The following is an 18,169-nucleotide window of genomic DNA, read 5'->3' as shown; positions in this document are numbered from 1 at the left end:
GTCGTAATATTGCGTAAACGTTTTTGCGATTTTCCTAAAACAGATAGCAGTTGTTATGAAATAAAACATCATAATACTAAATAAATCAAAAAAAAAATTAAAGTTATAAACAGCTAAATAAACAATACTAAACTTGATTTTATTTTTCAGCTAACTAGAATAGCTGTACAAACTATAAATAAAAAGTCAAACCCATTTCAAGTCTGTTATAGATATATAAAAAAAAATTCAAAGAAATGGTTTATGATAATTTCAAAATACCTTAGTAAAAACTTCAATAAAAGTTACAGCTATGAAAAAATGTGCATAGGTTAATTTTCATATAGTATCATTACTAAAGTGTAGTAATCTTTTGTTTTTTGTCCAAAAAAAATAAAACAATTATTATTTCATAAGTTATGTATACTTTATAGTTTTTTAAACCTATTGTTTAATTGTACTTTAATTTTTTTTGGCTTAAAATATGAGTGGACTAACTAAATAAAGTATTCTTTAATGACTTTTTATAAATTTAGTTCTAAAATCTACTTTTAGGAAAATTGTACATATAAATGTATTAAATGGCTTAACTTTTTAAGGATGTAAATAAAAATTTATGTAAGATATTACTAACAATGGTAAAATTATTTTAAATTTCACCATAAAATTTAAATTAAGCTTACAAAACATCAGTAATTACATTAAAAGCGCACTATTTTCATTAAAAATTGAATACAAAATTTTACAAAATAATTTTAAACTACATGATTACTATAAAATTTATTAATAAAAGGTATATGTTATGCATAGCTTTTCATAAATTATCAAAAATATATTTTTGTTTACGCAAAAAAAAAACAAAATTACAATGAGTGTTGTAATAAAAATTATAGAAAATAAAATTGCTAAGAAAAACATTGTCGTTTCTTTAAACTGCTGTAATTAGGAATATGTACAATTTTAATGAAAATTTACTTCGACTTTTATATAGTAAAATAGTCTAATTATCTTATTTCTAAATTGCAATGATATAAAGTTTGTTATATTATATTCCAATACTATTACTGATTTTTAACATAAGGTTCTATACTGTTCAAATATCAACGATTAAGGTCAATGACGTGTTATCAAAGTTTGTAGTTTTAAAACTTCCTTCTTAACGGCAAACACTATTTTAAGAACGTTCGAGTCATAATTATTAATAAATTACTATCATCATAATTATTTTTGAAATTATTTTAATAGAATTGCCAAAAACATGACTTTTTAAATTAGATGTAAAGTTAATTTTTATTCATAGTATTTTTACATCATAACGTTTTTTGATAATTTTATTAATTTAGTATGTATACCATTCAGCTTTTTATTAGTTGGAGTCTTGTCCTTGTGACCTTAGAACAGGGGTCGGCAAACTGCGGCTCACAAAGAATAAATCTGCACCCCGCGAACACTTCTTTTTATTTTAATTTAATGCTAAAGAAAATTATGAGGCTCGCAAGCCTGTAGTTGTGGCCAACTGAGCAAAAGTATTTTATAAGTCAATTTTTTTCAGTAGTATGGTTTAATTATATGAATTTAGTTTTAAATCCCTGTATAACATTTTAAAAAACAAAAAGACTTCACTATTTTGGTTTACAAATGATACAAAAACAGATTTACATATGACCAGTTTTTTCTCAGTTTTATAAAAACTTTTTTCTTACAACAGGAAGTTATTATCTGAAAAAGGGCATAGAGAGTGCTTGGATTTAATAAGCTATTAATAAAATAACTATTTAGTAGATATATGCAAATGTTTTCCATTATGTACAATAGTGAAACACAGTAGTTAAATAAAATGTTTTTTTCATTACAATTATAGTATTTTATTTAATATGTATTTTATATCTAATTTTCTTTTACAGATGTTTTATCACTACAAGTTATATTTGAGTGTTTACAAGAACATTTAAAATACCCTGTTATATCAATGGAAGGTTTATTTTGTTGTAGTTTTGACATATTTAATTCCTAAAAAGCTTTCTTTGCATTATAAATTAGTTCCTATGCACATCGCTGTATAAAGATGCTCATTTTTTGAATTACTTTTTTATTTAATACTTAAACCACACAAAATTAATTAAGTCAGTTTTCAACTTTAGGCATGAAGGCTTAGTTTTTTAACTTAAAGAAGATTGCCAACCTGAAATTTGTATTTCTATAAAGTTTATCTTTTAAACTTAAAGTGTTTGAGAAAGTTAACATTTTAGTAAGAATTTAGTATATAAGTTAATGTAATGCTTGATCCGATAAATATGTATGAATAAAAAATGTATTCTATCTATAGCTCAAAGTTATTAAAAAAATAAACGATATAAAAGTAAAACTTTTTAAAATGTTACTAATTCTAAAACCAAAATACTACTTAATGTCACTTAAACAAATTCAACTTTGAATTTTATCTGGTTGTAAGTTGGTAGTGTAAAATCTATTACTTTTTAAATAGTGTAAAAGTTACCAATATACGTAAATTTTAAATACTGCAAGAAAGTTGTATTAGTTCTTATATTGTAGTTCAAAGACTCTTTATAATATCTTGGTGAAAAGACAATTATATACAGAATTATTTATTTCTGTTAAAAAAAAATACATTTAAAGCTTAGTATATAATTAATAATTTATATAATCCAATATCTATAAGCTATCTACTATAAGACAGTTATTAATTATTTTTGTAATCCTTTTGACCTATTTAAATTAAAAGCTATTTAAAGTTTGTGTAAAGAACCAAAATTAAGCTTAAAAAGAAGTTTGATAGTAAAGTATTTTAGCTTAATTATTTTATCAATTTGATTAGTTTATATTAATTATTTTTAAATTAATACTGTTCTTTTTTATTGTTATTAACCATTAAATTAAATTATTAAAACTTTTGTGTCTCTAGTTGGATAACTATGCTTTTGCTTTTAGTAGTTTGCATTTAAGTTTGAAGGGTAGTGAATATATAATAAGTGTTGAAAATATCTTTAGAGTACTTTATTTAAATTGTTTTAACGACGCCCAAAAATGAGAACATTGATTAAATTTTTAATATGTTATAATACCTGTTGTCTGTTGTAATCTAATTCAGCCAAGTTATTCAAAATATAATTTAAAAATTACTAAGAACTATTTAGTTTAATAACTTACTGATCTTTAGTTTTAGTAGCTATAATAAATAGCTGAATAATAAGAATATATTGAAGTTGAAAAAAATCAACTTAAGTCATGAAAAAAAATATATTAAATCACATAAATTTAGAATATATATGTTTATTTTTATGAAAAAATTATTCTAATATAATGTTATATGTACTATACATATGATATTGACCAAGGAACATTTACATTTTAATTTATAAATTAAAAAAAAAATTACAATCAAGGTTAGCTCAAGCATTAATATGTTTACCAAATAAAGTACTAAACGAATAAACTATAGATTTAAAATTCTGAGCTATTACATATATCTTAGTAAGCTGATGAATTTATATTGATTAAACTTAACTGAATAATAAGCACTTGTCTAAGAAACAAATTGAGTTTAAAATATTAAGCTAAATACTATAATTTCGATGCTTAATGTTAATCTATAACAAAAGAATTTTAATTTTAAAAATCATCGTTAAAGTTGTAACCAAATTTAAGTTTTCATTTAGGGGTTTTATTTAAGTTAATTTGAAATTAAATTGATAAATTATTTTTTTGAAACATTTTTCCTTGTTAATGAAAAGTTTTAAAGTTTTACAATCGTAAAGTTTTTAGATGTACTAGAATTTTAAAAAAGAAAACAAAACACTTTGATTTATATTTACTAGTATTTAAAATTCTAAAGTTAGAATTTAATTTAATTATGATATAATGCTGTCAAAATTTTATTTTGCAATGTATAAAATAACATCATCGCATTATTATTTTGCGATTAATAAAATAACATCATTGCATTATTACTTTGTAATGTATAAAATAACATCGTCGAATTATTATTTTGTAATTTTTTAGTTAATCGCCGCATAAGTATTTTGCAATGCATAATATAATATCGTCGCGTTATTATTTTTTTACGTAGACTTACATTATTGATGACGTATAAACACAATACAACGTATTACCGATTATAAATTTATAAAACCTGATGAATTCACTTGACATTCAGCATATGATTTATATGTATTATGTTTCAATTTTAAACCGCTAAATTATGCGGCGGTATTCTGTTTGTGAGCACTTTTCTTATCAGATGTTTAAAGCTTAACTTATGTGATTAAAATGCTGCTTATTCAGCTGTCAATAATTTTTAGTTTAGCTGACGGCATACGTTGTTTTTAATATCTCATAAAGTAGTTTTATATCTGTGAAAAAAAATTAAATTATTAAATAAATAATATTTATCAGGTTTGTTCAATAGTTTTTTAAATATAGTAGTTTTTAAGAATTTTTTTTTGAACATTTTATTTAAAAACAAACTGTATTTTGGCTTAGGCATTAGTTCTAACAAATTAAACCATAAGTATCAACACAAGAGTGTTGTAATTATTTTAGTACATAAGAATACTTTACATTTTAATTAAGATATGAGTTTCAGAATGTACAGCTGTTTAGTTTATATCTTTTTTTTTCTATATTTTTATACAGCAAAAAAGTTATCAACAAAATTATTTCAACTTTATCAATTGGTTAAAAAAGATATTCAAGAATAAGTTTTTTATTTTGTATTATTTTCTAGTTTGTTGAGTAAACTTCAAAATTTATCAATAAAAAAACTGATTTTTTATCATAACAACTTCAACCTATATTAAAATACTAACTTACTAACATAATCTATTAATATAAATTACAGCTTAAACATGATGTTTGTTTGTCGTGTAACATTACTATAAACTATTAAGAGATAATCAATTCTAACAAATCTACAATAGTGTCATCATATTTATTATTCCATTATATTATACTGGTTAAAAATTTAATCAAAGTTGGTGATTGAAGACAATGACATATTTTTAGTACTTTAGATTGTTGTATGTCTTAATTAAATTGTTTTACTTTGGTTATACTTATGTGTCATCATAGTTTTCATGTAAGTTTATAAATTATTACTTTTTTTAGTTATAATTTACAACGAAATTGAATTTTAATAACTAAATATGTTCTGAAATGTAAAGCAAAATTAATGTATCTAGCTGGTTACCTTAAATTAAGAAAACCAGTACAGAATGGTATATTTACTTAACATTTTTATTATTTTTTCAATTAATCTTTTTCTTAAAATTTGCCCTTACTTGAAGTAATCACTAAACAAATTTTTATAATTTTAACTCGTTAATAAATACTTTAGCAGCGTAGTTGAACTATTTTGATATAATTTCTCTAAAAAAATATAGTAACTTAAAGTTAATATTTTTTTGGATGTTAAAGACAAATAGTAACCAAAATAATTTATCTTGTAAAGTTATGTATTGTTTTAAAATTAGCGAACATTCTTATTATTTAATTACATAAAAACTAAATTAAAAGTTAATCATCTAGCTAACTAGAATAACTGTACAATTTAAAAACATAAAAAATGGCTAAAATACAGCTTATATTAATATTATATTCTTAAAAATTAACTTAATCTAGAGGTAAATATAAAGAATTTATAAGCTATTCTAACTTTTATTTATAAAATTAATTATTTTTTATTTCAGAATAAGCTTCGTTATATTTATATTAAACAAATAAATTATTACAATAAATTAAAATATAAAAGCTTGTACAATTTCAAAAAAATGTAAAGAATCAATGAAAAATTAATATTTAAACAATTTTATACACGGCGCAACATATTCATTCTAAAGTAAATAGGTGTATAGTTGCTTTTATAATGAAAAGTGAAAAAAAAAATTGAATAATTGATAATGATTTTTGCAAAACTTTTGTGAATTTATGTAAAATAATTCAAAAACATTAATATTTTTGGCTTGAAATTTATAATATAACTTTAATAAAAATATTTTAATGTTTGACAATGTTGTAAACTAAAAATAACGGAAATATTAAATATATAACTTAGTTTTTATCTCTGATTAGTATTTTTTAGGCAATTTTTATATCAACAAATACCTAAAGATAACTTTGTATTAAATTGTATCAGCTAACTAGAATAGCTGTAAAAACTGCATCAGGGTGTGCTACCAGTAATACATTAATAATAAGTTATTTCACAGAAGACCTTGAGCTAGTGGTAAACTTATAAATAGTCACAAAGTTATTGATTTAAATGTTTATGATCTTCCTAAGATAGTTGTTTAGTAATTAGAAATATTTAGTTAAGAGTAAAATGATATAACAAAGTGTTTTGCTTTAAGCTAAACTCAAGCTAATTTTGGTAATTTTGTTTTCTTTCGAAAGTGGTTCAGAAATATTTATTAAACCTGAACAAAGTTAAACAAATGTTGCGTTTTATTTCGAAGGTATAAACAAGTATTTCAAGCCTACGTGCATTCATGGTAAATATATTTCAAAGTGTTTCTTAAAAGTTTAATTTACTGATCGAAAATAACAAGAACTTTGTTTTTATTATTTTAAGTTTAAATAATTCATTTTAATTAGAATATTGTTGTCTATTTCCGCAATTTCAATTCAACCACAACACACTTGTAAGAATTTTAAGATAAAATATCTGTAGTAATTAAAATTTCCTCGAGGCATTCGTTGTTAGTTTGTACAGCTATTTCAGTTGGCTGATAATCGTTTTAACTTTTATTTAAGTAAAGACTATATTTTCTTATATTAGAGACTAATTAGGAATTATTTTACAATTATGTTGATATAAAGCTTGTTTTTAAAAACTTAGTCCTATTGTTTGTACTTTATACATAAAAACATAGTTGTTTTTTTTTTCAAATTATGTTACATTAAACTGTTATATTTTCTATTATCTTCTGTAAATGTATTATTTTACTGTCTTATATGTTTTATAGGTAGAATATGAGTGGTTTAACTCTATTACTTTCTATAGATTTTTTTTAGATTTTTTTTTGCATTAATATTTATAAACGTTCAAAATGAAATAAATAACAATGTTTCACATAGCTAATCAATTTGATCAATAACATTTGCAGTAACAACATTTTATATTAATTTAAAAGGAGTCTGATCATTCATAAATTTGTAAATTAATTAACAAGACATTCAAAAACTTGTAAACTTTTTCATGATACAAGTTGAGAATCTGATTGTCGCTTTTGAATTTAACTAAATATCTGCAAAAAATTTCAAGCTATGATTTATATACTTTTTAATACTATATATTCTTTAATTGTTTTGTATATATACGTTTTTATTCCACTCATCGGTTAGTTTTATTTCAGCTATTTTAGTTAGCTAATAACTTTCAAAAATAATTAGTTTAGATTATTTAAGAAACAATTTTTTAAGGATAACTGTTTAAATATGTTTGTATTTGATGCCTAAGCGTAAAATGATAGATAGTGGTATTAGCTAAGTAATAAGATAAATAAAACATATTTGGAAAAAAAATAAAGATAAAAGCTTTAAAACTATATTTAATGTTGTTTTGTGCTCAAGTTTATTATTAGTTATGTTATCAATATCAAAACTGTTGTAATTGTTGAACTAGTTTATTTTGTTTTAGGTTAATGTCACGTTTTTATTAATAAAAATGTTGCAATGTTTTATTTCTTGTTATTTAGAGAGACATTTCTGTTACTAGTGTAAGCAATTTAAATTTTACATTTTTGGTTTTATTAAAACAAAATTACTACAACTAGATAAATTTATATATAACTTGTAAAATAAAGCTAAGCTTCAATGTCTTCATAATTGTTTGTTTCAAGCCTACAAGGCTTAACACAATGAAACTTCGTTTTGTAAATAAATGTTATAAGATTTTTTATTCAGGTAGAATACTACAAAAAGCTTATCATTTTAAAAAGTTATTATTTTAGTTAAAATTTATTAATTTACTAAATATATCAATTTTTATTTTGCTATAATGTTATTTGATCTAAGGAAATAGTTGTGAGGATTTATAGTATATATTTACTGAACAATGTTTATGGTTTACTAGTTTATGTGTTTGTTTTTCTGTTGAAGTTGTTTTATGTTTTGAACTATTGGTTTTTAATTCTAATATATTTTCAGTAAATAGTTATTGATTTTGTAAAACTTTAACTTTTAATTAAATTTTTGTTTCTTTTTCAAATGGTTTTTTTGTTACTTAAGTATTTATTTTAAAAACTAATTTAAAAAATTGCTTGACGTTATATTGAACTATTCATTGCTTATTTTTAAACATTAAGTTATAAATTATCCTATAAATTTCAAACAGAAGGTTATCTTGTCAGTTAGTTTGTACAGCTATAATAAATAGCTGATTTTTCTTGAATAAGTATTTAAGTAACTTTTTTGAATATAATTAAACATAAAGTTGTTTTTTTTTCAAATTTAGAGTTTGGTTTTAGTGTCTAAAAAGCATGATTCTATAAAATGTTCTTTGTATTTGTAAATAAAAAACGTTTATGCAGTTTAAATTATCATAAACTATAGTTTTAGATTTTATTCTAAACGAGTTTTTTAGTATATAAAATTATTAATAACTTAGTCAAAAAATTTCGTACTTAGTACAGCAATCTGTTTTATTATAAATTGTGCTTTATACTCGTTTTATAATAACTTCATATCAAGAATACAGCTATTTTATTTAAATACAGTTTTTTTTAGTACTAAACGTTTACACTGATATTACTTAAATGTACCATTACACTTATATTCTCACATTTTTACTTCTTAAACATAAATTTAAAATAAATGTTTTAACACACTTTTTTTAATTTAAAATGAGAAAATTTATGTAGCTGGTAATTAGTTATATATAAAGAAAAGTAACTAAATAACACATTAGTCAAAAATTATAAACCTTTATTTGTAAACAAAATTACATAATAATTTTAGTTTATTTTTTTAAAAGTAATGTATCAAACTTTAAAGTCAATATTTTTAACAACGATTTTCTAGTCAGCTCAATTAAAGACTTATACAAAAATTTACAGAGTTTTTCTTAATGAAAACTTTTCATTAAATTTCAATTTAATTTTTTATAAGTGCTATCTAATTTTATTTAAAATTTTGTTTATTATTTGTATATTTATACATTACTTTAATAAATCATTTTTACAATAAAAAATGTTAAGTGTATAACCATTAATATTTTATATTACGAGCGCTTTTCTATTATCAATAAATAGAAAGTAAACATCTAATTTCTGCTATAAAAGATACACTATTGAATGTATCATACTAACAATACTAAATGGTATTAACTGATAATTAAGTGTACAAACTAGTAAAAACAATGGGTGGATATATATATATATATATATTAAATAAAAAGTACATGATCTAAAACTAACATTATGCATTTTTAGTAATTTTTTTTTACTTTTTATGGTGATTACAACAATTAAATTGTAAATTTAATTAATTAATAATTTTTTTAATACCATTTTATTTTAAGAATTTAAAGTATCTTCAGCAATTCATTTTCTAGATTTTGAATAAACTTGGACTTGTATTTCTTTTAATTTATAACGATTTTTGAGTATTTTTGTTTTAAGGCCAAATATAAAGTGATAGAAAGATTTAAACTTATATAAAATAAAACTGTTTAACCTTTTGAAGAATTACAAGGGTTTTTAAACACTTTTTTCTTTTTTTAGAACATTCTTTTTAATTATAAAATTTGTATACTTTTTCCGTAGTTACATATCAATACCAACACATTAGTAACAAAGTTAATATAAAATATCGATAACTAATAAGTTTTCGCTCAAGACATATATTTTAGTTTGTACAGCTATCCTAGTAAGCTGATAGTTGTTTTTATTTTAATGTAAGTAAAAACTATTTTTTTATTATAATAGAGGTTATAAAAGAAGTAATATACAATTATAATAGTACAATTTTTTGTTTTAAATGTTCTTTTTGTTTGTACTTAATACATAAAAACATATTTGTTGTTTCAAACGTTGTTACATTAAATTGTAATAATTTTTCATAACTATTTCATTTAATATATATGTTATATATTTTTGAAATTACAAATTAAACTTTGAGATAAAGTTTCACATAGCTTTTCAATTAGATTAATGATATATGTAATTACAATAGTTTTTTTTTTTAATCAACATGATAATTAAAACATCTTATGTAAAACTTATTTAAATATATGAAACTAACAATTGTACTTTTTATTTTATTCAATTTTTTAACATACAAACTATTTGTAATTAGTACACTTTTATTATATAGCTGTATTAGAATAACCACATGTAAATTTTAAACATTTTGTTAGTGTTTTTGTTAGTTGCTTTTTATTAGATTATATAAAGATAATAAGAACTGGAAAAGTTTTTCTGAATAGTTCTATCGATATTTTAACTTTACTTTTAGAAAGCAAACTACTATTCGCAAACTTAAAAACAAAAATTTCAACCGAAAAATGGTTAGTTGTGTACCTCTAAAAAATTAGTTGATGAAAAAAAAAACTTTACTTAACTTTATGGTATTGTTTTTAAACTATTCTACAACTTTTTTTTAATCAAGTTACATATTTTAAAAAGCTATTAGGTTAAAAATAAAACCTTTATTAATATTCATGTTACAATTTTTCTATAACTGTAACGAAATTTATATGTAAATTTTAAATTAATATTAATTTTCTAAGAATACTTGCTGTACATTTTTTATACATCTAGCTATTAAAACTAAAAACAGTTTAGAAGTAGACTGAGCTTTTTTAATTAAAGTGTTTAGATAAAAAATTAAAACTATTTAATAAAACATTTATAAAAAATATATTACTAATATATTTCAAAAGCTGTTCTAAGATACGTTTTAAAAATTATATATTTTAACTAAGACCAGCTAACTATATTAGCACAATAATGTACAAATTTATTGAAAGAGTAAACATTAAATTTTAATTTTGACGAAATTTTTATATTCCTTTTAATGGGCACATTTGTGGTAATTCTAAAAAATAAAAATGTAAAGTTTATAACATAGTTTTCACAGAACTAATTTTTGTTTACTTTAATACTTAGTTTAAAGCAATTTTAATTGTTATGAACTTAACTGACTCTACTTTGCACATGATTTGTTAGTAGCCTAAAAATATAGTTAATAATACCTATTATCCAAAACGTATAAAGTAACATATCTTTTCAAAGTGTTGTTAGTTTGACCAACTTATTATGATATTAAACTACAACCATTTGCATTCATACAGTTCTAAAACTTATCTATTATAATTATTTTTTTATGGTCCAATATAAATCTAAATATATTCTAGCTTGTTTTATACTAGCTATTCATAGTTAAAATGTAACTTGCTAATGGATAACAAATAAATTTAGACATTCTGTTATAGGTTTTTGTCATTGAGTAATAACAAAAATTATAGTTGGATAATAATAATGGTATGATCTTTACTTAAAAAGGTACTCAAATAGCTAATTAAAGTAAGCCGTTTCAATTTTCAAGTTTTTAAAGGTATAATTAGATATGTTAATATTGTATTATAACAACTTATTTTACTTAATGTTAACTGAATCCATTTAAAAAAGTTGTGTACGATTTTACTTAATTTATAAACAAAGATAAAAAATCAATAGTAGTAATAATGTTATTTTAAACAACTAGAAATTAGAAACCTATTAAAAACACTAGTTCTTTTTTGATTAATTTTCAACGTCTAGTTTTGAACTCGAAATAAATAATTATTAAGAAATTGATACTTTTTAGTTTTGTTTTGTTATTTTATAAAAATTTATGAATACTATCTATGTTTTTTAGTATATTGCTTAAATAGTATTATTAGTAACTAAATTTTTTATAGTTAACAATAAACGCGTCTAAGTAAAACTAACAGAGATAAAGGGTTGCTTAAATAACTTGTATGGAAAAAATAAACTTAAATTTCTAGCTCTATACCATAATTTAATTTTTAGTTTGAATAGTAAAAAAAACTAAATGTAACTGACTAAAAATTAAGGCTATTTTATATAAACTAGACAAAACAATGAGTGGATATATGTATATTAAATAAAAACTACAAGATCTAAGTATAACACTTTTAGTAACAGTTTTAATAATTTTTGGTGATTACACTGTCCTATATAATGTTATTTTTATATTAAGAATTTGAAAAATCTTAAGCAATTTATATTGTAAATTTTAGATACAGCTGACTTTATAATGCTGTTATTTGATAATATAATATTTTTTAACTTTTTTATTTTTATAGCCTAGAACAAAGCAAAGTAAAGATATTAAAATTTTAATACATAAAACTGTTTAATGTTATAAAAAACTATATAGGATTTTTTGTTATTTTTTTACTTGTTTTTTTTAACCACTAATTTAAATGAAATAATAATGATAATTTATTTGCGTAGTTTCATATCAAACACAACATATTTATAACAATGTTAACATTAATATCTGTATTTTATAAGTTCTCTATTTAAACAACTTTCGTTATAGCTATTCTAGTTGGCTGATATTTATTTTACTTTAATCGAAGTTGAGGCTTATTTTTATAAATAGAGTTTATAAAAATAAGTCATTTACAATTATGTGGATTAAAAGCAATATTTTTATTTTATAAAGAATGTTCCTTCTGTTTGTAATTAGTACAAAGTTGTATTTGAAATGAAATTACATTAAATTGTTATAATTTTGATATCTATTGTACTATATTTACCTAAAGTGTAAATGTTTTTAAATGTATAAATTGTTTTAAAGTATTTTTAATTGTTTTTACAATGTTTTGAATTTTATATTTATAAACGTATAAATTATATTTAAAATCAATTTACACAAAGCTAATTAATTAAATAAACGAGATATGCAGTTACAATAATGAATCTTTTAATACAAACATTTTTTATTTAAAAAACTAAAGATTCAAAAACTCGTATAATTTTTCATGATACAAGTTAAGAACTCTGATTTTTGTTTTGAATTAAACTGAAAGTCTACAAAATTCTTTACACCAATAATTTATATACTTTTTATTGATAATTATTTTGCATTAATCTCATTTTTTCGTCTTTTTTAAATTTCGATATAACATTATTTTATAAATATTAGTGTTTACTGTAGACTAATGTGATTTAAAATCGAAAAACAAAAATAAATAAAAATAGCTTAAAAGTAGAACTTTAACAAAATTAATTCTGGATTCCGTTGTTTTATATTTTTCCACCAGTTGGCGCTATGGTCTGCCGAAATTGTTTACTTATTTCAAATGAAAGTTAAGAAATTGCGAATTAGCCTTTAGCTTGCACACTACGCGCATCTCTATCCTGTTGTTTTTTCTTTTTGATTTTGTTGTGTTGTTACTTACAGTTTTTGTACAGTGTTTATTCTTTTATGTAACTAAAATTAATTCAAATATACTGTAAAAGTTAATAATTAGTCATTAAGCACAGAAAATGTTAATTTGATAAGTAAGTTTAATTATATTCATTAATAAGCATAATCTGTAATGGATCTTGTAGTAAGGTACTAAATAAGAATTAGCTTCAAAAAATAGAATTTTATCGTCAGCTAAACCAGGCCCATGTTAATATAATGAGTAAGTTAATGCCTTATTTGGTAAAGAACTGTAAATATATTACAATTATAAAAGCAACACAAATATTTTAAACTATAAATTTGAAACTGATTAAAACTAATATTAAATAGTTAATTTTTTTTTCATCAATTTTTTTTTTTAAGTCATACTTTCTATGATGTAATGCTAGTATAAAAATGTAAGTTCAAGTAAACACAACACAAAACCAAATTTACAGATTTTATATTGTAACTTATTTAGTCCCTACAATATCATCTTACCACAACATCTTCTATCAGGCTAAAGAAAATAAATAAATTAAAACATAACCCTGCAAATTTTTGAACTATTTTTAGTTTTTACAGCTATTCTACTTAGCTGATAAAATAATATTGTGTTTTAGTATAATTATAATACTTTGTTTTATTTAATTGAAAGTTATATTCTTATTAAATTTTCAACTAATTTAGTTTATACAGCTTAAGTCGTGAGTTAAATAGCAAAGTCTTCATATTTTTAATGAGTTTATGAAATTTATCAGAATAGAATGGTTAAATTTTTAATAAGTTTTTAGCGTAAACATTTCATTTAAACAAAAAACAGAAAAAGTAAGTAGTAAACTTTTGTTAGTGTTTTAAACTAAAGTAATAAAGCATAAACTAATGAAATATTTATGTAATAATGTCAAAAAAGGTTGGTTTTCAACTCTTAAAGTATCATAAAAAAATTATTTAAAAAAAATACAAATAGTTAAAAAACTTCATGATTTAGACATCAGTCTGTAAATCTGTGCCGAAGGCATGTATTGTTTTATAGTTTTTTAAATTAGTAATAGTTATAAAATAAAACAATTCGTGAAATTTCTAAGACAAAGCGCTCAATAAATAGATCAACGTTTTATTATAAAGAGTTGTATTTATTTAATTGCATATAAACTTAACTGACTTGTGTGAAAGCGTATTTCGTAGAAAAAAGGTACGCCGAAGCATTTAATGATGATACTTGTTAAGTTATAGAATAATTTAATAAGTTCCGCTAGAATTGAACATTAATTAAACGCTAAACAACCAGTGTGAAGCTAGCTTGGTAACGTTTTTCAAAAATTATAAAAAAATGACCGAACTTTAGACCCAATTATTCTCCTTATCTTAATAGCTAAGTATAAACTTTTTTTTATTAAAGAGAACGGTTGTTGGTTTTTAATTAAAAAAATCCATTAGATTGGGGTTCGGTTTTTAGTGTGTTGCCCCTTAAAACCATTTAATTTTGATTCAACATTTTTTATAAATATTACTGCTAATTATAGACTAACTTAGTTTAAAATACAATGATAAAAATAAATAAAAGAAGCTTAAAAGTAGAACAGTAAAAATACTTTAGATATTAAAGCAACTCAAATGTTTTTAACTTCAAATTTAAAAATGATAAAAAATAGTATTAAAAAGTTAATTTGTTTTAGATCAATAATTTTTTAAATTCATACTCTACATAATTTAATGCTTTTATAGATACAAAATCAAGTGAACACAACAGAAAATTTAGTTTACAGATTTTATGTTATAATTTACTCATTCCCTACAATATCATTCCCAGAATATCATTCCCTACAATATCATTGCTTACAATATCATTTTACCACAACATTTTCTACCAGACTAAAAACAAGAATTAAAACATATTCCATCAAATTTTTGAACTATATTTTGTTTTTACAGCTATTCTACTTAGCTGATAAAATAATATTGTGGTATTATATTTGTTATATATTTTTTAAATTTTATTAAAAGTTATAATCTTATTAGATTTATAAACTATATAAAATTATATATATTAAACTAGGACAATTAAAGTACTTAAATAAAACCATATCACTTAAATAGTTTTTTTTTATGTTTTGTTGTTTAAAACTAATTAAGAAAATAGTTATAAATATTTAATTATTCAAAAATTTTACTTTTTTGTCTCAACATTTTATCTTTTTTTTAATAATTAAAAACTTGATTTAACATTTATTTTTATAAATATTAGTGCTTATTATAGACTATCTTAGTTTAAAATCAAATATTAAAAATAGATAAATATCGCATAAAAGAAGAACAGTAAAAATATTGAAGTTAATAAAGCCACACAAATACTTTTAAATGTAAATTTGAAATTGATGAAAAATAATATTTAAAGGTTAACTTGTTTTTACTCAAATTTATTTTAAATTGCATACCTTACATAATGCAATGCAAGTTCAAGTAAAAGCAACACAAAGCTTAATTTATAACAAAACTTTATATTGTAAAATGCTTATTGCCTACAATATCATTTTACCACAACATCTTCTATCAGACTCGTGACAGTCAGACAAACTGATGAACTCTAACTAGTTTTTACAGCTGCTCTACTTAGCTGATAAAATAACATTGTGTTTTAGTATAATTATCGTATACTTTTTTAAATAATAGAAAATTATATTCTTATTACATTTATAACCTATATAAGCATATACAGCTTAACTCGTGAGTTGATTAGCAAAATCTTCATATTGTTTATGAGTTTTATAATTTTATCACAATAAAATGATTTATTTTTTGATAAATTTAATGGAATAAAATTTTCTTATATTAAAATGATTACAAAAACTAAGTTATAAATTTTTATTAGTGTTTCAAACTCAAGCGTTATAGAAAAAACCAATGAAATATCAATGTAATAATGTGCAAAGATAGTTATTTTATTTTTTTTAAAATATTATAAAAACTTTATTTTTAAAGAATACAATGTCGTCAAAATGTTCATCATTCAGACAATTGTCTGTGAGTTTGTGCCGAAGACTCGTATTGTTTTATAATTTTTAGAAAGAGTTTATTTCAGAATTAAAATTAGTTGTTAAAGTAAAAATTTTGAGAAGTTTTTAAGACAAAGCGCTAGATAGATAGATTAACGTTTTACTAAAAAGAGATGTATATATTCAGCTTAACTGACTTGAAAGAAAGCGTACTTCGTAGAAAACCAACGACCAAACAATCAATGACGATACTCGTAAAAAATAACTTTATTTAAGTTATTTTTAACATTCCATTCGAAGTGTACCTTTACAAACTACGTTACAGGCATACTTAGCAAAAAGCAAAATTGAAACGAGGCTCTTAGCACTATTGCATTCATTGTTATGATAAAAAATGGAATGTTTTTTAATAAATACATTTGCTTTGTTCTTTATTGAGATTTAATAGTTATCAATACTATAAATATAGTACTTTACTATCATTTTAAAAACATTAAAATTTATAACTAATAAATAACACTTATGAATTAAAACTAAAAGTATATATGATCTGTGATTTAATTGTTGTAAGCTACTTGTAAGTAAGGCACGCTGAGATTAGAATTTAATACTATTTCGTCCGATAAATACAATATGGTATATTATAGGTCATCATTTAAAATGGAACTTTTGCTTATCATCAGTTTAAAAGTTATACAAAAACTATTATTTGTTATTGATAAAATAATTTTAATAGTAACTAGAGTATTTTATCAGCTAACTAGAACAACAAGTTAAACTGTAATTATAAAAAAAAGTTTTCAGTGAAACGACTGAAATAGTTTAAAGCAAATAATTTATAACTTTTAATGTAACCATAAATTCTTTATTTTACGTATAAATTTATATTACTATTTAAATTGTAAATTATATATGAACACTATTTGTTATTTTTGTTTTATGACTGTTTTTGGTGATAAAACATCGAAATTTTTATCATTTTAATTAGAAACGAAGGCTATAATTATTTAATTACTTTTACACATAAAAATAATTTTTAAAGTTTTATGATAAGCTAATTTATCTGTTCTTAATAAATAAAAAAATTGGTTATGATTACCAGGTTTAAGCAGTATAACTTTTAAACTCTTTTTAATTTTATAGTTACTTACCAGTTAGAACGAAGAAAGTAAGTTTTATTTATATTAATAATTCAGTTAAATCAATAAAAATTTAGATATCTAGATTTCGATGTTATCCTAAAAATATCGATATCTTTTAAATGAATATTTTAAATGATCAGCTAACTGTAATAGCTGTTTAAACTAGTAAACGACAAGTTGCCAACAACAATTTATTTTAACGCACTAAATGTTTAGTCATTGTTAAAATCATTTGTGTTAAATATAAATATACGTTTACAGCATGTTATAATATTTTATTATTAAAAAAGTTATTAACACTATAACAGCAAACAATAAAAAAAAAGAAACTGGTCTTTATGGTCACGAAGAAACTTTTGTTCTAAGGGTCAATTTTCACAATAGTACACTTTATCACGGCTTGAATTTATATTATTATTATTAACACTGTTATCCCCAACCCTTACTCATGGTCATTAACTTTTTTCGTCTTATTATTTATTATTTTTTTTCTAACTATCACTGCTACACCTAACCTTTACTCTAGCTTCGTAGTTTTCTTCGTGGAAACATGACTAGCAATATGCATAATTATAAAAGTTTAACATATTTTTTTTATCTGACTCTAGTAGCAATACAGACTATAGATGAACT

Source organism: Thalia democratica, chromosome 1 (genome assembly GCF_965202585.1).
Source record: "Thalia democratica chromosome 1, ktThaDemo2.hap1.1, whole genome shotgun sequence".
NCBI lineage: Eukaryota > Metazoa > Chordata > Thaliacea > Salpida > Salpidae > Thalia > Thalia democratica.
This window is presented reverse-complemented; position numbering follows the sequence as displayed.